Here is a 27050-nt window from a genome sequence, read left to right as displayed (position 1 = left end):
AATTCAGTGATGATGAAAAATATATAGAATAAGAGTCATGCATAATTTCACTCAAAGTTTCTTTTCAAATTTAAATCTACCAAAACAGAAAAAAAATGTTTTAAAAAATTCTTCTTATAACTTTTACCTAATTTCTTTTTCTTTAAATAATATTTTTTATTATATTATGTTAGTCACCATACAGTACACCCCTAGTTTTTGATGTAAAGTTCCATGATTCATTACTTGCGTATAACACCCAGTGCACCATGCGATACGTGCCCTCCTTACTACCCATCACCAGCCTATCCCATTCCCCTACCCCCCTACCCTCTGAAGTCCTCAGTTTGTTTCCCAGAGTCCATAGTCTCTCATGCTTCATTCCCCCTTCTCTTTACCCCCCCTTTCTTCTTCCCTTTCTTCTCCTACTGATCTTCCTACTTCTTATGTTCCATAAATGAGACATACAAATGGCTAACAGACACATGAAAAAATGTTCAAAATCATTAGCCATCAGGGAAATTCAAATCAAAACCACATTGAGATATCACCTTACGCCAGTCAGAATGGCAAAAATTGGCAAGGCAGGAAACAACAAATGTTGGAGAGGATGTGGAGAAAGGGGATCCCTCTTTTACCTAATTTCTATATGTAATGGAGCTACACCTGCATATGACAGGTGATCAACAAGGAATTTTTCCAAGGACGAACCAGAATTCCTAAGGGGCTACTCCTAGCAAAAACAAGTAAGTCCCAAGTGGAAAAGGGACTGCACCCCTCAGGGGCTATTATTTATGGGAATGGGGCTGTGAAGGAACTGGGTGGAGAAGTTCCTGGAGGAGATATTGCCTGAGGCCTTCAGAGGAGTTGGTGACTGGGAGTGTATAACTAGGCGGAAGGGCTTGTGTGTGGTGGGGAGTTGAGGGTGGGGATGAAATGAATAGGAGCAGCTGCAGTGAGAAATCAGCTTCAAAGGGAACACTAGGAAGTTTTCCTATGGGAAGAACTCCGTAAATTTTTATAAATTTTAATACTGCCCCTCCAAGAAAATTTGGAATAAAAATCAATTACCCTTCAACATTTATGAAAGTTGGGGTGCCTGGGTGGCTCAATAGTTAAGCATCTACCTTCGACTCAGGTCATGATCCCAGCATCCTGGGATCCAGCCCCGTATTGGACTCCCTGCTGGGCGGGAAGCCTGCTTCTCCCTCTCACACTCCCCTTGCTTGTGTTCCCTCTCTCACTGTGTCTCTCTCTGTCTAATAAATAAATAAAATCTTTAAAAAAATAAAATAATAAAAAAAATTATGACAGTTAATCCCTATCATTTTGAAGCACCACTCTGAGACTGGCTTAGTGTAGCTCAGTTTCTTTTAGATTCCTGAAAGATCTATTTTGCCCCCCACCTCCCACATTTATCTCAATACTTACACACTCTCAATTCTCTGAAGACAACGTATCTGTTTCCCAGGAAGGGGTCAGGCTGAGAGAAGCCCCGTTCTGACCAAATCTCACTCGTTTTAATGGGATCCGTCCTGGAAGATTTGACCCAGTTGCAGGTGCTTCTGGAGAAGGATGAACCCAGAGAAAGCATAAGGTGCACAGGTTAAATCCAACATAAGTTGCATTAAACATGAATACAATGGATTGGCAATGGGAGTCCAATGTGGAATAGTGGCTTTAGTTGCTGGTTTCTGCAGATGGGGAGAGTTGTCTCTGAAGCCAACAACTTCTTGCTACGTGGGTTTCAGGGTCCAGGCTGCAAAAACAAAGAAAGTTGTGATTTGTTTCTTGGTTGGAATCAACTGAAATAATTAAACTCAGAGCAACATGGGTGGGAATAAGGAAGCTGGGTTTTTGCTGCTACTATCAGTCTATAAAGGATGCTGTGCTACTTCTGCCCAAATGAATCTTGAATCATCCATGCTTCTTTGAACATTTATTTCAAATGCCCTGGCAGGAGGAGTCAAATGGGACAAATTTAAATCACATGTGAGTTCCCATTAGCTGTTTTTTCTATTTTTAAAACAGAAAATATCTTTTTTCTCCTTGGCTGCCATGATGGCAGATTCCATAAGCATATGAGATTTAAGATGTTTAAAAAAAAAAAAACCCACAACACTGATTAAAAAGAAGGCATGGTTACTAGGTCATTTACCAGAACTCAAAAAAAGAATGCAGCTCAGTTGTAAAAACATGACACATAGAATAGCCTGGGGTTGGAGAGTCAGGTAGACCCTGTTGTGAGAGCTGGGCACTGAGTCAAGGCTGATCTGGCAGCAACTGGATTCTGAGGATGGGCTTTAATCTAGAGGTGCACAGCATCTCCTGCCACATGGAACACTTTATATGGGGACTTGAGAATGTTGTTGAGCCTGCTAGTTCCCAGACTGAGGCCAATCAAAAGCAGTGACGGTAAAGACTTTAATATGGGATTCAGTAGACCATTATTGGCATTTTAATAAATGCTACAGTAAGTTACATCAAATCTACATTGACAAAATGAAGTGGTGGTTTGGAAACATTATACAGATGATTTATTTTGCTTCTGTGTTAATTTATGTAGGCATAATAATTCCCAGGTGACCTGTAGGAATCATATTGCTTACCAATTGGTAAATTGCTGTGATTGGTGGACTTTCAAAAAGCTTTGCAAAGGAAAATAAACCCAGAAATGTAATGTTGATATCGACTAGACACCACTATTCTAATTTTACTGCAAAAAATACATTGGCTAGGATCATTAATAGCTTTAAATCCCCTCCAGGTCTCCCAGCATTCCTTGGCTAGATGCCAGGGCCTGAGCTGACCACTAGCCAGATCTGGGCTCTCTGATGCTTGGCAACACTCAGGCTATTTGCAACTATGCGTTCCCAGATGCATTCCTTTCCTCTGTGCCTAAGGATGCAGAGGGATGCTAAGGGTATCTTTATGACAGTGTAAGATTCCTTGTCACAGGGATAAAATTCAGTGGACTTTTATAGCAGCAGCTGCTTTTCTAGAACTAGGAGAAATAATTCTCCAGGTAATCACAAAAGAAAAAAGGAAAAGGGATAAAAGAAGAAATAGAAACAAATATATTATATTCGCAAAAAGTATCAACGGGGCAGGAGGGAGGGCTATGAACAGCATTTATTGTGTTTTGACTATGGCTTCAAGGTTCCCATTAAGCCCAGGAAAAGAAGAAATGCAGGCAGTCAGATGTGGATGTCACAGCCAAGAAATGCTGTCATCTGCAACACTGCCAGTTCTCTGGTCTCCAGGGCCAAAATTGTAGAAGTGATTTTCTAGTCGGAGAAATCTAAAGATACAAAGGTAAAAAAGCATATAGGGTATTTCACAATGTTTGATAGCTGATGATTGTGTAACGGAAAAAAAAGAAAAAAAAGAAACTTTGGATGGAATACTTTCCCATATCTGTTAGACTGTGTAAGTTTATCAGGCAGAGAAGTCTTTAAAATAAAGAAGGTGGCAAGGACCTGGGAGTGATGGCCATGGACAGCCTTTATGGAGTCAGAATTTACAGCAACAAAGAGAAAGTATGTAATAAAATTTCCTCATTATTTCATGAATTTTATCTGTAAGATGAATTCTTGTCGCGAAAGCTATTAGAGAGGTTGGATTTCTCTGATCCCTTGTGGAGAACCAGTGAAAATTCCCTCCCTAACGGGTAATAGGCTGCAAATAAGTCATTTCTTCCAGAAACCTCTGACTCTAACTTCAATGATGATTTTAACTGCTTTGATTGCATTCAGGCAAGTGACTCATATACTCCACTAGAAGAAACACACACACACACACACACACACACACACACACACACACATCACTAAACACAGATTTTCACAGAGCTTGCAAATTTCGCCTGCCTTGAAGAAATTCTCTTCCACCTGAAACATGTCTACTGGAGCATGGTGTGCCAGTCATTGTGACATCTTACACTTCACACTGTGCAAGCTGCCTGTTCCCAGTTAGAACCAGTGTAGAGTAGTCCTAAAATTTCTCCATCTATAGGTCTATAGTGTCAAAAATCATGGTTAACCTTTCTTTTTTTAAGTGTTAAAACCTTTTTTGATGCAAGGCCAATAATGAATGGCACTTCTTCTGAATACCTGGTGAAAGAACTCTTTTCTATAGGGCTCGTCAGGGCATGTGAGTATTTGGGGTCAATAACTAGCACTCTGGCGATATGGGAGAGGATGTATGATGGTGAAGAAATCTGTCTGGTATGTCAGCCAGCTAATTAGGAAGGCGACTTGCTGCCTGGGTCCTGAGTGCTGCATTTCCCAAGGCTGTCAGGTCTGAACTTGATTTCTAAATATTTTACTTGTTCGTGGAGGTCAAGTGCCTGCTAGAATGTCTTTTCATCCCTGTTAGCTTCCCAGTAGCTCTCCATTGCCTAGATGAATCCCATCTTTATTCCCAGAAGGTTACTGGGCAGCTAGAGAGGCAGTACCTTCACCCATTTCTAAAAGCAAATTACATTGACAAACACCCTACTTTGTCAAACTTTGCTTCTTTGAACCCATCCCTATATGTCACTGTAATAAAAACTCAATTATAATTCTTCAACTTGTATTTAGATTTTCCAAAAAATAACATTGATTCTCCTTAAAATCAAATCAACCGTAATTTGAAAAGGTACGTAAATCATATTTACTTTCGTTTCTGGCATTTTCCCACTTTTTGTGGCCTACATTTCCTTGCTTCTACAATCAAATGTGTTTATTACAATGGTGCAACTGATTTCTCCAGCCTTTGACTCAAGGATGATGTCCCATTTCACTGAAATAACTTACATGTGATGGTATAAGCCCCTACAGACTTACTTGCTGGATATTGTTCTTCCCAAAGTATTGCTGCAGACTTTTCTGAAAATTCCTCAGGGATTCCTTACAAAAACTCAGGAATAGATTTCTACATGTCTTTCATAGAAAAACCCTTCCCTTGTCTACACTGTCCTATTTTTAATGTCGATGGTATTAGAAGGAGGTCACTCCAATAAGTCAGTGACTACTGTTGCTCTATCCTCCTCGGTAGAGCAGATCCCAGATTTGGGAGGCATCACTTTCCTCTTTTAAAAATGTGTCTCCGATGGTGATAATTTGAGAGAGGAATGATGGAGTAAGGAGCATCTGGCATGGCCGATTAAATGAATGTGATGTCATTCTCTGAGTTAATGATTGCAAGGGGAGATAAGAGTGTGCCTTGGGGGTTGTATGATAAGTTTGGTTTGGCACATTAGTTTTTGTTACGCCCATATAAAAGAACCAGTAGACAGTGGATAATATACAAATAAATCTTAGAAGAGTGGTGTGGTCTGGAAACATAATTGTGGAAGCTATCAGGATAGAAATGGTAATTAAATTCATGAGAATGGACAATTTAATCCCGGGAGTCTATAGTAAGAGAAAAAAGTCCCAAAGGATCATCAACATTTAAGGGACAGTCAAGGACTAATAGTTTGAGAGGACACTGTTGGAAGATCCAGGAGGAATAAAAGAAAACCAGTAGAGACTAGAACTTGATCATTCATTGGATGTGGGCGTTACACATGAGCAGTTAAAAATGATTCTAAAGTTTTAACTACGGGTAACTGGTATTCATTGGTGAGTTGTAAATATATGTAAGCTTATTTACACAGTTAAATTTCATTTTAACAAGAACCTATATGGGAAAAAAAGTTTGCAATAATAAAATTATTTCTAAGCCCAGGCCAATGGCCTAGAGCATTAGTGCCTTGTTGATCTCATTACAACAAAATTCTGTACTATGAATTATTTAGTATAATGACTTTACCCAGTCCTTGTCTATCGAGTAGTTCTTCACATGTAATGAAAAAATCATAAGAATACAAACTGTTCCATGAAGGTTGATTTAAGTTAAAAAAAAATCATTCTCTAGAGTCATAGCGGTTTATCCAATGTGAAATGTGTTGTGCTCTGCTGGAAACTGAAGGTGGGCTCTGGGGTGTGCATTTAAATGGAGCTAATGAATTTCCTCTGTGCAGTCCAGCCTGGGGAGAAATGGAGAAGTCAGTTTAATAAAGCATGCAGTAGAATTGCCCTCTCTGGCTCTCCAGATTATAATAGTGGAGTGTGGCATTGTTCCCTTTTTCTCCAAATCTATTCTTGTTTTTCTGTTACTTCAATTTCTGACACTCTCACCATCTCTTTTCCTCCTCTGCTCTCCCTCCCTTTGTGATCCTTCTTTCAGGCTTGCCTACACCCCCTCTTTTCTACCTCTCAGCCTCCCTCTCTGCCTTCCTTCTTGTTTTCCTTTAATTAAGGCTGGTGTCTCAGTGACGATCTGAAGAGATGCTCACCCTGTGCTCACAAGTCCTTCCGCAGCGCAGCGTTCGCAGAAGCCCTCATGGTGCTTCCTTTCCTGCTAACAGTTGCAAAGTGGAGCCTCTGTGACTTGGCATGAAATATGGACTCTGACTTTGTACAAAAGAAATAAGTATGTTTTTGCTTTTTATTATTTTTGTTTATTTGTTTATTGTTTCAGTTTTTCTGAGAGCTCTGTTTCTTCTGCTTTTTAGTTAAGTCTGGGGAGATGGGAGGCAATTTCTCCACTCAAGCTTTTTGTTCTGGCTTCTGTTTAGAACTCAATGTTCGTCATTTCTCTTTTGAAAGAGCTCTTCCACAAGATTCCGAACAGGTGACCTGCATCATTATTAACTTGGATGGTAGATGCCAGGATGCAGCTTAGGAATCTATCATTTTAATTAGTGCTTCGGGTAATCACTATGCACACTAAAACCTGAGACCTTTACTCTAAAATCATTATGACCTTTGGGATGAGACAGTGTTTTATAGGAAGAAAAATAATCACCTAAGCTGCCTCTCCCTAACTCCACTGGCCTTCAGAATCCATTCATAAATAAGACTGTAAACTTTCTGAGGTCAGGAATCATGCCTTTTGTTTATTTGTATCTTAGACTTGGCGGTATGTAATCATGGAATGAGTGTGTGGTGCTGGAAGCAAAAAACACCTGAGTTTCAACTTTACCTGCACTGCCTGTCCTTAGATAAATTCCTTAACCTTTTTGAACCTCATTGCATTCATCTTATAAAAATATAATACTTACATACAAGATAGGCATGAGCATTTGGTGCCCCGGTTATTAGCACAAAATGGAATGGTTAAATAAAACATATGGTAGAGGGCACAATGTGCAGTTGGAGTTTCAAAAGGTTATTACTTCTAACTTCACCCTCTATGTGACTTAGTTTCGCTATTTGTAAAATGGAAATTGTATACTCCTATTACATATTGATGAGAAGATAAGAATAGGAAAGTATGTGAAAACATTTACAGCTTTGCTTGTCATATACGGTTACTATTATCTTGTTAGGTATATTTCTGGATATCAGTAAATCAAACTAGATCCATCATATAGTTACCAAGTGCTTTTAGGTACTAATCCCTCTGCCTGTGGGTTCAAAATTAAAATTCAGGAGTCCCAGGATCTCACAATCTAGTGAGTAACATAAGTAAGTACATAGATGACTCTCCCAGAAGGTAACCTATGCTCTGTGGCATTCGCTGAGCAATTGTAATCTAGAGGCTATAAGAGTTGTTTAGGAAGAGGAAGAAATTAATTCTGACTGGGAGATTGGAACATCTCTCTGTTTAATGCTGGTTGAATTTAAGAGAGAAAATAAAATTAAGGAAAACCCTATTTCTGCTTAATCTGCTTGGGAGGGCTTTAATTACACAGAAAAGAGAAGGAACATAGTACAGTAGAACCTTGATTAAATGAAACACTTTGAATTTGGATAATGGGATTTTCTTGTTAATTCTCTCTTAAGACCAAAAAGCCCATGTCTTGTTGTTGCTATTTCTACTTTTAATAATGCCTATTCAAACAGCCCTTATTGAATTAATATGGACTCAACAATGGTAGACAGAGTAGCAAATATGAATGATTCATAATATAGAATCTCAACTCTAATGCATTTAGTAACTTGTAGATTAAAAGATACATAATATAAAATATAACATTAACATAAAAATAAAACAATAATATAAGGAAGTATGTAACTAGCTAGAAATAAAAGAGTACTCTATGGTTTAGGAGATAAAATAAATATTTTGGATCAGAATAGTTTCACACAACTGAGTCAGAATACATTGATTTGTATCAGAGAGAAGATATAAAAGAAGAAGGATTTCAAAAATATTGAGAATATGGAGTATTCAGTATTCAGACAGTATACAGAATATTTGAATTTGAAGAAAAAAGAAGCAAGGAGACAAATCTGGCAGTTTTCATGGTATCTGAGAATGTCACTTAATATTTCCTAGACGATTGAATTCCAGAATTCTCATTTTGAAGACCATCATCATTGAATAACATTTTCTGAGTGAGTACAGTGTACAAACCAAACTCAAATGGAGAGCACCCCAGCGGTCAGGAATGTGGGATTAGAAATCGAAGGACCAGAGGTAAGTAAGGGTCAGAAATTACTGTCTTTGGAGACTTAGCCAACTAATTTAAACTCTCTAAACCAACATTTCCTTAGCTGTAATGTGATAATAATAGTAGTATCTAACTTTTTCTTTCACTGTGAGTAAGAAATGAGGTAAGCAAATTAGTTGAAACAGTGCCTGGAACATGGTAAGTATTTGATATGTGCTAACAACCATTATCATTATCAGAAGGTCTTAGAGATTGGGCAGAAGTTGTAGAATTTATACAGACCATCTGAAATGCCTACACAGTTTTATTTAACCTGAATTTTGGATACGTGCTTCTTTTGTTTTCTACTTTATTCTAGTTTTAAGTGAAGTAGGTCCTGTTTTTGTTGTTGTTATTGTTGTTGTTGTTGTTTAGGGTTTTATGATGATGCGGTTAATGCTATTGACGCCGTGCCTGCCTGTGTCTGCTTGGGCTTTCCAAGTAGTGACCTCACAGGGTTTCCATGTGAGCCTACTGCTAACTATATCTCTCTGCTTGGGATCTGACTCAGGCTACAGATCTGACCTTGGTTTGCATGGATGGACAAGAAGTATAAGTCAAGAAACACCCCTAGGAGTGACTTTGACTAATGAGAAAAGGGAATTTGTGAGCAAGGACCCCAGCTTCTTCTCTTTTATGAGGCAACTCTGACTTGTGTTCTGGAAGTCCTATCAGATGACCCCCAATAAGTATGGACTCCAGTTTCCCAAAAGAGTAACCTGCTCATAAATGAAGCTTTTATGAAGTTTCTTTTTTCCTCATCTCACTTCCTCACTTCCACATTTTGCTTCCTATGCAAGTTGTAAATTCATTTGCTCCAAATCTACCTTTTATCTCCTACTCTGTGATAATAGAGATGACCCCTGTAGGATATCTCCCCTGCCAGTTGTCATAACATTAAGCAGTTTCAGTAGAGGGTGCTGGAGAGACACACTAGAAAAGAGGGGAGTTTTCTCTTCCTGATTCCAGTATGTTCCAATAGGTAAGCTACAGCAGCACAGGAACCTTCCATAGCACCTGGCAGTCAACTCTCCATGAACAGCTTCTCCTGGCATACCTCTCTGATAGTTTTGCAGCAAAGTGCCTCAAGCACAGCATCTCCTATGAATGATTTTCCATGCAGCCCCTAGAGTAGCTTCGCAGTGAAGTGGCATTGGTATACATTTCCCTGTGGATGGCTCTCCTTGACACCCCTTAGGCATCTTCACAGCCTCAGTAAACTCAAGGTGCAGTCCTTTCAAAAAGGTCTGGATGTTAGTCCTGGGGAGAAGTGTGTGTGTGTGTGTATGTGTGTGTGTGTGTGTGTGGTAGAGTGGTGGAGCCCCTCTATCAGAGGTTCTTACTCTGGCATTCTGTGTCAGCACTGGGGATAGAGGCTACTCCTAGTATCTGCTATTTCTATATTCTTTAGAGTTCTCTTTACTCCTTACTAGCTAATCTCTGTTACTCCAATCTCCTCTTATAGTTAATACCTCTTTATATAAAGTCTTCAATGTTTAAATTTCTGTGTGAGTCCTGTGTCGTGACGGGACAGACCTATACACCTCCCAAATAAACTATCTGCACCCAAGTCTTTGTCTCAGGGTCGGCTTTTGGAGGAATCCAAACGGAAATTATTACAGTAGACACATTAGAAAGCAGATTCTCAGGATTAGAATCTGGAATTGAATTGCTTGTTGACAAGAGAGAAACAACAATTCCACTTTTGATGGAAAACGGAATGTTATAACTCAGTAATGATGTAGCATCGCAGTTACATACATTCTCATTTATGGTGACTAGAAAAAGAAACAAGGAAGAGAAAACTCTTGCTTTTAATAGCTCCAGCGCACTGGTTCCCAGCATGTGGTCTCCAGACCCCAGCGTTAGCATCATAAGGGCACTTGCCCCTTCCCAGACTTATTGAATCAGAAACTCAGGGATTGCGGTCCCCAAATCTGTGTTTTAAAAAGCTTTCCAAAAAATATTAATGCAGTGCGAGGTTTAAGAGCTAATGCTCTAGAACTTGAAAGAGTTGAGAATAAATATGAGAACTGTGGAGCAGATCGACTTTTTATAACTGACATAAAAGCCTTGAAAAAAAGAATGGCAGCCTCAGGTCAGCCAACTATCAGTCCAGAGTTGTAAAGGCAGAACACTTTCATGGCGGTGTTTGAGATCCTCTTCTGCAGCTGATGTGCAGAACAGCCTGGCATTTCGGTCCATCATTTGATCATAGGAGAGGTGTAACTTCAAATGAATCTAAATTCCCAGCTCCAGAAAATCTTCTCTGCCAAAGTCAGGGCCATGATAGGAAAGAAGTGAGACATCTAGACCTTGGATGAGACTTTTAATGGGTAAATGTGCTCAAGAAATTTCAGAGCCTATCTCCCCCTCATCATTGCCAGAGGAAAGCATTGTTTCCTTGTTTGGACACCATTTAAAGGTCCCATGTGAGGTCAGTGCCTGACAGGGGATGTTTGCCCTCCTCAGGCTCTGTACTTGCCTCTCTCCCAGTAACTCCAGATCAATAACTGGGATCAAGTCTTCCCCTGGCAAAAGTGGGTAAGGTCCATCCTTGATATGGACTATTCACCAAAAATCTGAAGAACTTTTATGATATGTAGTGGCAGAAAATAAGAGATTATTTATGAGAATGTACCCAGAATGTTGCACTGAGAAGGGTTCAAAATATAAAGCAAGACAGGGGAGATTTATTAAAAATAAGACAGTATTTGTGATTCAGAAATCCAGTATCCTCACAAAAGCCTGTAAAGTCTCTTTGAAGTTTAGAGACAAAGATGGCCCGCAATAAGGAAGATTGTCAGAATTGTGTTGGCAGAAGATAGAGATTCAAAGATGGAGGCTTACAGGAATGAGCACTAAGTAGTATATATCTTTGTGTCTTGCATCGGTGTTCACAGTAGGAAGTGCCTACTTCAGAAGAGAGGCTGGACAACCACTGGACAGAATGATTCAACCAGTAGGTGTCAGCCGGCTTCTGTCCTTAGCTCTGCTGGTGCTTGCACACGGATCCCATGAACAGAGTATCCACGGTAGCAGGAATGGAGGATATCCTGCCGAAAAGGAAACCCACATGCACACATACGCACACATGTACACATACCAATAGTATGATACAATGTCACAGATGAAATTTTAAAGAATCAACTTGCTCGGTAACCTTTTCCTGCATAATTGAATTAATTTGTTTTCTATAACCATTTCCCCAGAGTGCAAGAAACTTACAAATCTTAGGGCTTCCAGTTAAAAAAAAATTATTAAAATGATCTTTATATTTTTTGAATGCTTACTCTGTCCCTGTGCTAACACATTAATGACATTATCTTTTTCCATACTTAAAACATTCCTGTGGGGTAAGTACTATTAGTATCTATCTTAGGGAAAAGGACACTGAGGCTTCAAGAGGATAAGACTTCTGTAAGACCAGTTAGGAAGTAGCAGGGTCAGGGATTCAACCCTGATTCCAGCTGACACTGAAATCTATGTTCCTAACCACTGTGCCATATTTGTTATCAAAATCTGTTCCAAAAGAGGTGGTGAAAAAACACAGTACTTGGGTAATTTGACTCTAATTGTCTCTGTCTTTTGAAGTGGCAAGCTTCAGACTGTGAGTACTGCTACTTTGATTTTAAAAGGGTCACCAAGGAAAAGCCTTATTTCTGTTATCCTATCTACAGTGTTTCAAGTAATTGCCAATAATCCAAATTGAGGTTCTTGGCTGCTGCAGCTTATATTAATGATTATACAAAAGTTAATAAACATAAATTTAGCTGTCTATAGTGTTTGAGGAGTAATGAGAGATATTATATTGCTTCTAAAGTAAAGCATCTAAAATACAGTACTGAAAACCAAAATGTTAATTTATTTTTAAGAAGAGGTTTAGTTTTAGAAGTAGGAAAATGTTTCATTGAACCATGGTAGAGTTACATTTGTAATAAGAGAACTGCCAACTTTACAGTCAGGCTGCCTATATAATGTAAATCAAAGCTGGGAAGTGCTTTAGTTTAAATTGCTTTTTAAGACTGTTGAACTCCTGTTGGTTTATACATAAGATTTATGCCAACATGTTCTTTCCATCTCCATTTTTCATGAAGGGAATATTAATCTTTGATTACCTCCATAATTACGGGAGTGGGAGTTGTTATCTGGGGTGTACAGCTAATCTTTGATTATTCATCCTACCTACAAACAAGTTTCTACTTTTAAAAACCCTTACATTTACCTTATGCTAGGATTATAGAGCACAAAGACACAGGGATTCCATGGGAGTCTGGTCCTAGTCAACCGTATTCACACACGTCTTCTACTATCTTTTCTCTTCTCTACCTCTGACATCTACCCTCATGTAAGCTCTAGGATGGCCAAATTTTGCTAAGATCTAGTCTCTCTCCTGTCATCCCTGGGTATTCTCCATTTTGTAAAAACTACCTATGTTATTAAATTCTTGACAGCTATTTAAATAAAAAACATATGCTAATCATATAACCACTTAGAAGCTGCCTGGTGCTTCTGAGAAGCATAGTTCATACACTTTAACTATATAAAAGTCGTCTTTTTTGAAATATGTTAGCAGCTTTACACAATAAATGTTTATTTCTTAGTCTTATGAATCTCAATTCTGGTAGTGGCTTTTCTGAGACTTTGTAATTTCAGGCATTAACATGGGGATCAGACTACTATCAATTAGAACTAACCTAAAAATGATAACATTTTTAATTGCTAAACAAAGGTATGTGCTACAGAGTAATCTTAGAAGTTATCTATTTTAGACAGAAAGACAATTTTAGGGGCGCCTGGGTGGCTCAGTTGTTAGGCGTCTGCCTTTGGCTCAGGGCGTGATCCCAGGGTCCTAGGATCGAGCCTCACATAAGGCTCCCTGCTCTGCTGGGAGCCTGCTTCTTCCTCTCCCACTCCCTCTGCTTGTGTTCCCTCTATTGCTGGCTGTCTCTCTCTCTGTCAAATAAATAAATAAAATCTTAAAAAAAAAAAAAGGCAATTTTAAGTATGTGCAATTTGAGCTTGAGATCTTAAAGAAGAAACAACTTTGCAACAACAACAACAAAAAAGAATGGGATACTACTATTTTCATCACTGATGTGTAAAGGATGTGGAAGTTGCCACTTCCTTCCTTACAACAACAAAAAAAGATGAAGTGAAAATTGACTCACCAATTTTCTTGGACACATCAGAGAACAGAGGGTGCAAGGCAAACTGACACACAAAATCTGGGGAGACATAAAGCCAGAAACAGGCAAGATCCAACTGCAGCAGAAGCTACTAGAGCCATAAATTGGTATGAACATTTAAATGGTAATTATGACAGTTGGCTGGACCCTGAATGTGGACTAGCTTGAGAGAGAAATTATTGGAGGCTATCATATTGGGAAGGGGGGCACCGTGTTGGATTTCACCACCAGGAATCCCTCAAGATTCTCACAGTGAAGATTCAAGAGAGAGATCTTCTTGCCTCTGGCAGGGGAAGATTAATCTTTTATGAAATACAACTAGAGATTTCTCCATATCAAAGGACTATTCTTAAGCAAAAAGACTTTACCTACCAGAACCTTATCTCAAACTGGAGAAGTCTCACCCTTCTAAGAAGGAAAAAGCTATTCAACTGGAAAAATGCCTGGCAAATCACAGACCAGAAATACAGAACCTTTAAAACACTGACATTTAACCATAAGATTGTAGCATACTTGCCCCCATATCACACCAAAGTGCTCTAGTCTAATACAATGGATTATAGCTGAAAAAGCTGCAAGATGCAGGTTTTCACTAAGAAGGAGTGCTCCAGACCAAAGTCAAGAGGGAGATTAAAAAATAAGAACACTAGAGAAATCTGAAGCCTCTGGAACCTACAGCTACAGAAAACTTTCATGTTTGTTCCCAGATTAACATAAATCCTCACACTAAGTGCCTATGTATCTCATGTCCCATTATTTAATATGACATGTTTGGCTTTCAACAAATAATTACAATGTATTCTGAAAGGCAGGCGGGGAAAACTGTCTAAAGGTATAAAGGAAGCATCAGGATCAGCCTCAGATATGACATAGGTTTTAGAATTAATAAGGAGGGTATTTAAAAGAACTATAATTAATAAGTTAAGATCTCTAATAGAAAATGTTGACAAATGACAAGAAAACAAGAGTAATGTAAGCAGAGAGACAAAATAAAAGCTAAGAAAGAATCAAAAGAAAATGTTAAATATCAAAAACACTGTAACACAAATAATGTTTTTGATAGGCTCATCAGTAGACTAGAAGTGGCCTAGGAAAGAACCAGTGTGCTTGAAAATATGTCAATAGAAAGTTCTTGAAGAGAAAATCAAAGAGGAAAATGAATAATAACTTAAAACCAAAATAAAACAGAAAACAGAAGAGAATATTCAAGATCTGTGGGACAATTTAAAACGATATAATGTATAATTAGAATACTAAGAGGAGGGGTTCCTGGGTGGCTCAGTCATTAAGCATCTGCCTTCAGCTCAGGTTATGATCTCAGGGTCCTGGGATCCAGCCCCACATCAGCGGGAAGCCTGCTTCTCCCTCTCCCACTCCCCCTGCTTGTGTTCCCTCTCTCGCTTGCTCTCTGTCAAATAAATAAATAAAATCTTAAAAAAAAAAAGAATACTAAGAGAAGAGAACAGAAGAAATATTTGAAGTAATAATGGTTACATTTTCCCAGAATTAGTGGTATACACTAAGTCATAGATCCAGGAGGCTCAAAAATAACAAGGAGAATAAATATCAAATAATCTATACCTTGGTATATTATATTCATACAACAGAAAACCAAAGTCAAAGAGAAAATCTTGAAAGGAATCAAAGGGAAAAAAGAACACTTTCCTTAGGGGAACAAAGGTTAAGAATTACAATAGACTTCTCATAACAAACAATGTAAGCAAGAACACAGCGGAGTGAACTACTTGAAGTGTTGAAAGGGGAAAAAAAAAAGGATTAGAATTCTATACCCAGCAAAATTATCCTTTAAACTGCTCCCTCCATTTCAAATCACAAGTCCAGACTGTTACTTGTACTTCTGACCTATCAGCTATAAATCAGGGTTCCCATAGCCCCTGGGAGGGTTTGATAATTGTCTAGAAAGGCTCACAAATCCCACGGAAACATTTACTGGCTTCTCACAGTTTATTATGAAGGATATTATAAAGGATAAATATGAACAGCCACACGAAGAAGTACAGCAAGGTATGGGGAAGGGATGCGAAGCTTCCAATGCCCTACAGGCATGCCATCATTCCAGCACCTCCCTGTGTTCATCAGACTGGATCCTCTCCAAATTCAATATTTGGTATCAATAAGAAAAGAAATAGAAGTTTACCATATGGACCCACAAATTCCTTACTCCAATATAGTTTTCCCTCTCCTGAACAAACCATCCTCTGCCAAAATCTCATTCTACAAACAAATATATACTACAGATCTGGAAGAGTCAGAAGAAAGTCTATTTTAGAGTTATTCTTTAGTGACATAGTTTCCTGCATTTCACCTATTTCTTTCCTGGTATTGCATCTAGGAATGTCTATCATAGATAGAATGAGAAGTTTCCACATAAGACTGGGAGACATGTCAAGGGGTTTAGACCTGACTTAATCAAAGTGTCTGTTCACATAAGAAAATATTTAAGTTCCTAAAAGTAACCATCTTTTGTTACTTAATTTTAACATTGAATGCCATTATTAAATTGCTTGTGTATGCTTTTCATTAAGTAACTTTATTAAAAATAAGGCTCAGAAATACCATTTGTTCTTCACTTCCTTGAAATTAACACTGTCTTCTATTGAATTATGACACTACCCTTCTCAAGATATATGGTACAATTATCAAGTTTTCACATAGAATGAAAATCTGATCCATAAATGGTTCACACATGATTTCCTTTTTCTTTTCTTTTTTTAAAGAATTCATTTATTTATTTGACAGAAAGAGAGAGAGCACAAGTAGGGGGAGCAGCAGGCAGAGGGAGAGGGAAAAGCGGGCTCCCTGCTGAACAAGGAGAGATGCAGGACTCAATCCCAGGACCCCAGGATCATGACCTGAGCTGAAGGCAGACATGTAATCAACTGAACCACCTAGGCGCCCCTCACACATAATTTCTGATGCATAGAAAACCTATTATTAGATATTATCCTTCAACTCCTGTGCTTCTGGGCTTCCTAAAAATAAAGTAACAGTGATATAAATAAAATCATTTAATATGAAAGATAACGTTTAGATTGTGGTTGTCAACTATATATCTTAGAGAAAAAAGGACATTAAAATGTTACAAGTTTATAAGAACGTGAGAAGGTATGACTACGAAGAAGAATTTAAAATATACACTTCAGTGGGACAAAAGCTGACATTACCTTCTGTGATAGATGGCATTACTGTTAAAAAATGTTTGTTGTCCCTCCCTTTGAAAGTATTATACATCCCATTCCCGTTGATGTCAGGCTAGGCCACACACATTGTTTTGGCCAAAATGAAATGTTAAAATCCGAGATGTAAGAACTAGTACATGCTAAGTGAAATAAGTCAGACTGAGAAAGACAAATAACCATATGATTTCACTCATATGTGGAATTAAAAAAAAAACAAAACAATGAATAAACTAACAAAAAGCAGAATCAGACCTATAAATACAGAGAAAAAACTGATGGTTGCCAGAGGGAAGAGGTGTGAGATGGGAAAAATGGGTGAAGGGAGTGGGAGACACAGGCTTCCAGTTATGGAATAAAAAGTCACAGGAATTAAAAGCACAGCATGGGGAATATAGTCAATGATATTATAATAGTGTTTATGGTGACAGATGGGAGCTACACTTATGAGCATAGCATAATGTATAGAGATGTTGAATCATGTTGTACATCTGAAACTAATGTAACATTGTGTGTCAACTATTAAAAAAAAAAAGGAGGAAGAAGAAGAACCAATATGTGATTACCTCAAATCTCTTTTCCTTTTCCTTCTTTGATGATAGACACTGTTACACTGTTAGCCAGGATCCTGGAGTGAAAATCACATGGAACAGAGCTATAGCTGTTTCTCAGCTGGCATGTAATATAGGTGAAAATGAAACCACTTTTATTGCTGTAAGCCAATACAATTTTGGAGTTGTTTGTTACTCAGCCTAACCCACCCTATACTTATTGATACACTTTTTATAAGTTAAAAGAGGTCTTTTCAATTCTGCTTTGTTTAATTTTTTTAAAAAGATTTTATTTATTTATTTGACAGAGAGAGAATAAGAGAGAGCACAAGTAAGGGGGAGCAGTAGGCAGGAGCAGAGAGCCCAATGCGGACTCCATCCCAGGACCCTGGGGTCATGACCTGAGCTGAAGGCATACGCTCAACTGACTGAGTCATCCAGGCGCCCCATCAATACTCTCTTTTAAAGAAGCAACTGGGTGACTCAATGTTATGAACACCATATAAGCGTCTTCTGAAGGGCTTACTTCATTAACAATTAATAGCATGCCCATTCTGCAAAGGTACAGCCACTTAATTTGTTCAGTAAGAACCTGAAAATCTTAAGAGCAAATAATGTCTATCTTGTCCAGGTAACAGCCTCTGCACTTCATGAAGACCTCGTGGCAATTAATAAAACAATCCACACTAAAGGATGAAAGTGCATAGAGCTAAATGATAAAAGTATCTAAGCCTAATCATACCCACTAGAACACAATGTAGTGAGGTTCTGATATTAAGTTCTGCTTCTCACTAAACAGTTTGTGGTTGTTCTGTTTGTTTGTTTGTTTGTTTGTTTGTTTGTTTGTTAATATAACGTAGATTTCTCCCAGCCTTTCATTATTCAAATTCTACAGGAATTCGCTGTGTCACATGTTTTGTTTTGTTTTTTTCCTCTAAGTTTCTAGGCCAGTATGTCACTTTTTTCTTTCTGTTTTTTTTTCTATTTGCAGAAAATTCTGCATCTCTCCATTTAGAATTGCTTAAAGTGAACTTTAAGTTTAATGATTATCATCTATATTGAAGGTTGTTTCCTTTCCAAATGGTTTTCAAATTGCCAGATGCTAGTTCTTATCACTGATAAATAGCTTCTCTTTTCATGGACTGAACCTCTGCCTAATAATAAAAGTAATGGTAAGGATGATAATGGCTGCCATTTATTTAGACTCAAACCCTAAGAACTATACTTGGTATTTTATAAGAATTATCTCATTTAAGTCTCACAAAAGCCATACAGAATAGTTATTTTCAGTTTACATTTAAGTAAACTGACAGGAGAAATTTGCTTGCATAGTGTCGTAAAACAAGTTTCAATGTCCATTGCTTTTCTCCTAAGCTACATTATCTCCTCACACTATTCTGTGAGTCTTTCAGTCATCTTTCTTTGTATTCTGCCTTGTGCTGTAGCAATGGCAAGACTCTAATGAGAATGCTTTTTTGAGAGAAAAATATACTTATTGTTTGGTATCTGACCTGAAAAATATTACCCTTATTTTATTTTATTTTTTTTAAGCCTCACTGCGGGGCCTGAACTCATGACCCTGAGATCAAGACCTGAGCTGAGATCAAGAGTCAGATGCTTAACTGACTGAGCCAGCCAGGTGCCCCAAAATATTACCCTTATTAATCAGAAACATGCCCAACATGGCGTTTCTAGGATAAGACCATTAAACACCCTCTTGACTATATCAACCTTAAGTTTGTTATGTCATACCCAGTACAATGCAAGATTAACTGCACTCCTCAGTGGGCCTGCAGAAGTGTGACATGAGCAGGAATAAAGCTAGTCAAAGTTACCATCTGGCCTCAGAGAAGGAGGGGGCAACTCAGCTCTCCTTTATTCACTTGTCTGGTTTTTAACAGGATTTTCTCTGGTGAGGGAGATGCAGAATCTCTAAGCAAAGTGAGATGAGTTATAGAACTATGCTTCTAACACCAGTAAACTGGGTTGAAGAAAGTCCCAAGCTATTGACTGGAGTTATGAAGATCAAGGTCTGATCCGTTGTGGAGGAAGGCAGAAAAAATTATGCCAGGATAAGTGAGACTCCAACTGAGAATGGGGCAGGCCCCCAATGTCACAAAACAAACTGAACCTCATTTAGAAAACTAAACAGAGTTGATGGTGAAGCCTAAAGCTCAGTAGATACATGAAAACCAATAACACACACTCCATGAAACTAGCAACAGGTTTAGAGCCACGAGACTAATTTCAGGTGTGAATGACTTGTGACAATTCTGCTTGTGGGAGACTCAAGATGCCTGGTGGGATTTAACTGTAGATTGAAGACCTTGAGTAGGAATTCTAGATTTGCCTTTCACTAGCTGTGTGATCATGAGCAACTTACTTACTCTATGACTTTATTTCCTCAATTATAAAATATTGGTAATATTAGTACTTGTTTCATGAGTTTCTTATGGTAATTATAACATTTAAAGTGTTTCTTATTGGCTAGGGCAGTGCAAAAAAAAAAAAAAAGAGAGAGAGAAGGGCACTTTCCTAGTTCATGGGTAACTGGGCCAAATAACCTTTAGTAACCCTGGAACACCAAATAGCTCTGGAGAAGTTAAAGTACTTGCAGGCACTTCTGAAATGAAAGTGAGCTCAGGAGAACTAACAATTCTTTCTCTAGAGCCCTATTCCCACAATTACCATTCCAGTTTGAGTCCAACATTACCATCCGTCAACTGGATATATTTACACACATAACGTGCGTTGAATGATTTTATTATCCTCACCCTCATACTTGTATTTCTTTTTACTTGTCAAATATCATTTATAGGAAAGCATCACCATATGCATTCAAGTTCAAAATCTCCATTTCCTTTACATCCATGTCTAATTCATTTCCAAATCCATCCTACATCTGTAATATTTATCACATCTATTCCCTTTTATTCATTTAACAGTTGACTTCCTAATTACCATCTTGGTTGTCTGTTATACTTTGTTACTTATTTGATCTCTTTGTCTCTAAATAACTTCTCTATAATCCATCTTGTCTGTCATCTTAATCCTGTAAAAACACATGTAGTCAAGCATTTTTCCTACCTAAGCACTATCAATGATCTTTCATTTCCTATAGAATAAAGTATATAGGTTTGCTAACATTAATGGTTTTCCTTAAGTCGGTCTCAGTATATAGTTTTATTTTTATCTTATTCATATTATTATCTTTCTATATTTTATTTCCAAGCAAACTATTCTATTTATTTTTGAGCACAATTTCTCTTGCTTTTTCATCTCTGACTTTGCTCATCATATTCCGTCTCTTTTTTTTTTTTAAGATTTTATTTTTTATTCATTCGACAGAGAGAGAGACAGCCAGTGAGAGAGGGAACACAGCAGGGGGAGTGGGAGAGGAAGAAGCAGGCTCCCAGTGGAGGAGCCTGATGTAGGGCTCGATCCCAGAACGCCGGGATCACGCCCTGAGCTAAATCAATTGAGCTTATCAACTGAGCCACCCACGCGCCCCTCCTTCTGTCTCTTAATGTCAAATATCCATCAGATCTTATTACTTCTTGAAGATCCAAATGAAATCATTTTATTTCTACATTTCTTAATGGCCTTGTTTAACTTTGAATGGTCTATTCACCTGAAATATAAACTCTTTGAGGAGAGTTCCTGAGTCTTCATACTTTACAAAGCATATGGTTTATTGTACAAAATGGGTGCTTAATAAATGTTGAACTAATGGATAAATGAATAAACAAATATGCAAATTCAGGACATGGAAAGTAGAATGATAAAAATACCTCCTGAAAAAATTGCTAATTTTGAGAAATGTTTCAAGGCTGATTTTTCAGGGCACAGCTTCAGGTTGTTTTAGTCACTTGTTTGGATATATTCTTTATCACATGAGTAATTCTCCACATGAACAACAGTTTTAAATAATTATGTAAAAACACATATTGTTTTATTTTCTTATCAGATATAAATCTTTCCCTTTCTTGATACCCACACACTGATGAAAACTCTGAGAAAACTCAAACTTAGACCTTCAGCAATTTTACAGGAAATTCAAAACTTGTCAGGAAAAAAAATGCAGTTCCCTGTAGCTAAGTTTTTCATATATATATATATATATATATATATATATATATATATATATATCTCAGTATTTTGATCTGGATAGCTCAAGTGTTTTTGTTTAGAAACACTGAAGATGTGAATGTAGGGATAAGTAGGAAGGAAGTATGTTGAATTAGCATATGCATGCTAACATCTGCTGAAGAGAACACTGAGAATGCTCAGAATATCTTAGCCTTACAAGGATGTGAAGGAAAGGAAATGAAGAAGAAACAGAGATATGGGAGGAGTAGAAAAGCAAGCCTTGAACCGTCTACAGCTTTTGTAGCAAGTCCTATGTTTTTTTCTGAATAGCTCTCTACATAGCTAACTTCACTACTTGAACTCAACAGATAGCAAATAATAATAATAACAATAATAATACCATAATTTGGTACTATACAGTTCGTCTTTGAGGTATAATCAACCTGAACCCCAAAATTAGGGGGGCATCTGCAATTTTTTATTTAAGCACTTCCATATTTAACAATTTAAACTATGATTAAAATAATCATTTCCAATGATTACCACCACCGCTTATCCCAAACAGGAGAAAGTAGTTCCCTGTAAGTTCATACAATATGAAATTTTTAGACATGGTACAATTTAGAAGGAAGGAAGGAAGGAAGGAAGGAAGGAAGGAAGGAAGGAAGGAAGGAAGGAAAGAAAAAGAAGGAAGGAAGGAAGGAAGGAAGGAAGGAAGGAAGGAAGGGAGGAAGGAAGGGGAAAAGAAAAAGAAAAGAAAGGAAAGAAAGAAAGAAAGAAAGAAAGAAAGAAAGAAAGGAAAGAAAGAAAGAAGAAGGGAGGGAGGAAGGTGTTAGTTCTGCTACCTTCTGAGATGTTAAGGAAATAAAATGAATGGTAATTTGTGAAATTAAAGTACTACTGAGAAGTACTCTTTCAGAGCCTCATTTATGTAACAATTATTTACCGAACACCTGCAATCTGTAAGACATAGGAGATGAAACAAGACAAACAAGCTTCTTATCCTCAGGAAGCTTACATTTAAGTGGGGAAAAGAGGAAAGGAAAGTGATACTTATGGATTGTGATAAATATTGTGAAGCAAATCAGAAATTGACAGAGAGTAACCATGATGGTTGAAAAGCCATGACAGGAAAAAAAAATGTTATGGCAATACTATAGAGAGAATAGTCAGAGAAGACAAGGAGATAATTTGGGACCTAAGTATAGGAAGAAGCCAGCCATGCCAAGAGCAAGAGTAGAGGGAGAAACATCACAAAGAGAAAAAGAAATGAGAGACCTTGAAGAAGGAAATATTTTAGCACATGCAACATGAAAGGAGGCCAAAGTGGCTGCCACCTGGGAAGCTAGGGGGAGAGTGACATGAGCCAAGGTTGGAGAGGTGGGAGAAGGCAGTATGTGCAAGATCTCAGAGGTCAAGCAGTTGAGTTGATTTTTCCTGACTTTAGTGGGAAGCCATGGAACTGTTTTAAGGAAGTTAGTGAAAATTATAACCACTCTGGTTGCTTGGAGAGAGGAGATTGGAAGTGGAAAAGAGTAGACATGCAAACATAGGTTTTAGCAGTAACCCAGCAGCAAGATGATAAAGGTTTAGGATTGAAGGTAGGGATGGAGAAAAGTGCATAGATTTAAGATATATTATAGAGCTAAAAGTGATAGTGATTGCTGATGGATTATATATTAGGGAGGGGGTAAAGAAAAGCAGAAATCAAGCATAGGTTTCTGCCTAGGTTTTCAGCTGAAATAATTGGGTATGTGATGGTCCCACTTTGTGAGATAGAAAAGACTGGGAGACCAATTTTTATTGCCCTCCTAAATATGTGAATTTTAATACCTGTGAGCCAATGGGACTCCAAGTTAGTAAGACAATTGAACTTTTGGTTCTACAAGATTCAAGTTTGGAAGAGAGCTATGGACTGAAGATATAAATTTGAAATTTTTTCAGAAGGCTTACACCATTTAGTGATAGAGTAGAAGAGTAAATGTTTGCTAAAAGCATTGAGAACAGCTAGTGAAGTAAAACAAACAAACAAAAAAAATTAGGATACCATGGAATTATGGATTCCAAAAGGGGAGGGCATTGGGAGAAGCCTGTGGTCCACTGTGTCAAAAGTTGCCAAAAAGTAGCATAAGATAAAACAATGATATTTCCATTAGATCATAATTTAATTTTATTAGACAGCACAATTGAAATATAAATTATAATTTAATACATATGCAAAATGATACTGCAATTCTTATTCATTCATTAATTTAATCAATAAATAATAGGTGTTACAGGCTGTGTTAGGCACTATTAAAAATACTTTCTTTTGTCCCCTCAATTTTTTTTTATTGCAGGCTAAACTTCATAACTGTAATCTGACACCAATCTTTTTCTGAATAATCTAACTTTGATTTATATAGTAACCTTCAGGCCAATAACTTTCTAGATCCCAATTTATTTAAATTTCCTTTTGTAATGAAAGAATCATCCCAGCCCCCTACCATTTCCCAAAAGAGTAGCATTTCATAAACTTCTATTTCTCCTACCATTGATAAGGGCATGAAACCACAATCAGACTGGAACAGAGTTAGGAAAATAGAATCATTAAATTAAGGCATAATGAAAGTCCAGCTGTTTTTTCTTTTCTAAACCCATATAATGCAAAATTGCTCCTCTGAAACAAGAAAAAGGGAGGTGATCACAGGAGGCAAAAATAAGCAAACAAAACAAACTAGTGATTTAATTAAATATGTTATTCTAATTTCTCTTTTCATAGTTTACATTTTTCAATCATTTATTTATGGAGATTAGAAGATTGGCCTAAAGCCATTGCAGAAATACAAGGGCTTTAGGTGGAATCTACTATAGTGGCATTGAGCCAAGCATCTCATATTATGAGTTTTGGCACAAGGTGTTACTTTGAGAGGGCAGACTTGTTTCCTTGTATATCAGGCCAGTCCGCACTGCATTCTTTCTAAAGCATGGTCTTTATTAGGGCTTGGCCTTTTACATTGTACATGGTCCACGGATTGGCACAGCTTGCCAAGGGTTTTACTAAATGCATTTTCTCCATGTTACTCTCAGGCATGGTGTTTATTAGTGGCATAATTATTGACCAAGACCAAATTATATAAATTGGAAAATTTTAAATTCTGTGTTTTATGCATTATGAAAAGAAAAAAAATCCTTTGGCTGCCAGCGTGTGAAAATGTTACGTACATGACATAATGGTCTCCAGTTCAAAATACTTACTGTACAAATCTTAACATAAAGTCTAGAGTTTTACTCTCATGATAACATTCATCACTTAACTGGGTGTGAAAAATTATATGAAAGCATTCTCGCCTGGAGGTCACAGTATGAACTAAAGGGGATATAGAAGATGCTAATAAAAGTGGGAAAACTCATATGATGAAATGTTCAGATGTACCAGTAAGAACGAATAAAGCTGTTAAATATTTTTCTTATTGTTGTTATTATTTTATTATAATTACTGTTAATTGTTTAAATCGGGGCTGCTTTTGGAAATTAGCTTGATTTTAATTACCATTCTGGAGAATATAGGGGCATTTATTTATTTAATGTGACACAACTAAGTTTAAAGTTTTCTCTCCCACTGCTTCTCCTTGATGTTCGTTATCTGGACAAAAAACATTATGTAGCATTGATATGAAATAAAAAGAACAGGTGGAGGCTATGGTTGTGTTTTGTTCCTTTTTTCTTTTCCCCAAGAGCAGTTTGCACTTGCTCTTGTTAGCAAATTGCAGCCTGTTGTGTTCACTTTCTGAAATAGAAATGGGAAACAGAGATAAAAAGAGTAGCAACAAAACACATGATGCCCCCACCAGCAAGCTAACTCCGGCTCCGTCATCTATTGACTTCATTCAAAGAGAAAGATGGAAATCCCACCCTGTTCTTTGGTAAGGATCTTGTTCGATGGTTTAAGAAAAGAGCTAAAGAGGTTTCTAAATTTCTTCTGTTTGTCTTTTTTAAATAATTCTTTGAAATGGATTATTTTGTGTGCTATTTGTTTTACAGACATTTATAGGCACTACTGTGTGTTTCTAGAGAGCAGTTTAGATGACCATCTTAAAAGCAGTGGCCTAGACCAATGCTTCTTAAATTTTAATGTACATAAGAACTGCTTGCAGATTGTGTTAAAATGCAGATTCTGATTCAGTTGGCCTGGGGTGGAGCATGAGATTCTGGATTTCTTTTTCTTTCTTTCTTTTTTTTTTTTTTAAAGATTTTATTTATTTATTTGACTGAGAAAGAGACAGCCAGCGAGAGAGGGAACACAAGCAGGGGGAGTGAGAGAGGAAGAAGCAGGGAGCCCGATGTGGGGCTTGATCCCAGGACCCTGGAATCAGGCCCTGGGCCAAAGGCAGACACTTAACGACTGAGCCACCCAGGGACCCCGAGATTCTGGATTTCTAACAAGTCCTGAGGTGATAAGTTGCTCCTGGTTGTAGAGCATACTTTGTGTAGGAAGGAATTGAAAGACTCTAAATCACCTTCTACTTCTCTCTGGAAGCAAGACAATAGCACAGTGTATACATAGAAAGGAAGTTTTGAAACTGTATTATTATTATTATTTTTATTTTTAGGTTTCAAAGTAATGGAAGTTTCTTTATGACTTCATCTGAGTTAGTTTAGAAACTTCATTGAGAAGTTTGGGTTCCAGAATACGATACTTTTAAGTTACTAATAATGTCATTTCTTTTCATTGTATAAATTTTACATTTTACATTTAAGCACAAGTTTGTGGCTGTTCCTAGAATAAAGTTATGCATTTTTTAGAGTAGGGAAGCATTTGGCTATTTCTGTGCCTAAATTCTCTAATTCGCAGTGTCTCTCTTAACCAATACTGTTTCTCTTGTCAGGTTTGTATTTTGGGTCTTCTCAAATAATTAATCTGATTACATAACAAGAGGGTAGAGACTTGGGGCTGACCACGGTGGTTTTAGCATATCTAACTCCTTTGGCAAGTTAGAAGAAAAGAGATAAATCAGTGGTTTTCCACAAAAGATGGGGTGGTGGTAGCCATAGTAAGGACCAGAATCATGTGGGGGAACTCTTATTATATATTTCTCCCTCTCCCACTTAAATTCCTTTCCAAATATTAGACTCTCCTGTTGGAAACATGGCTATTTTAATTTGATTGGAGAGGATGTGGAGAAAGGGGATGCTCCTACATTGTTGGTGGGAATGCAAGTTGGTACAGCCACTCTGGAAGACAGTGTGAAGGTTCCTTAAAAAGTTAAAAATTGAGCTACCCTATGATTCAGCAATTGCATTACTGGGTATTTACCCCAAAGATACAGATGTAGTGAAGAGAAGGGCCATATGCACCCCAATGTTCATAGCAGCACTGTCCACAATAGCTAAATCGTGGAAGGAGCCGAGATGCCCTTCAACAGATGACTGGATTAAGAAGATGTGGTCCATATATACAATGGAATATTACTCAGCTATCAAAAAGAATGATTTCTCAACATTTGCTGCAACATGGATGGAACTGGAGGAGATAATGCTAAGTGAAATAAGTCAAGCAGAGAAAGACAATTATCATATGGTTTCACTCATTTATGGA

This window comes from Ursus arctos, unplaced genomic scaffold (assembly GCF_023065955.2).
Source record: "Ursus arctos isolate Adak ecotype North America unplaced genomic scaffold, UrsArc2.0 scaffold_12, whole genome shotgun sequence".
NCBI classification, from domain to species: Eukaryota; Metazoa; Chordata; class Mammalia; order Carnivora; family Ursidae; genus Ursus; species Ursus arctos.
Note: the sequence above shows the minus strand (reverse complement) of the source record.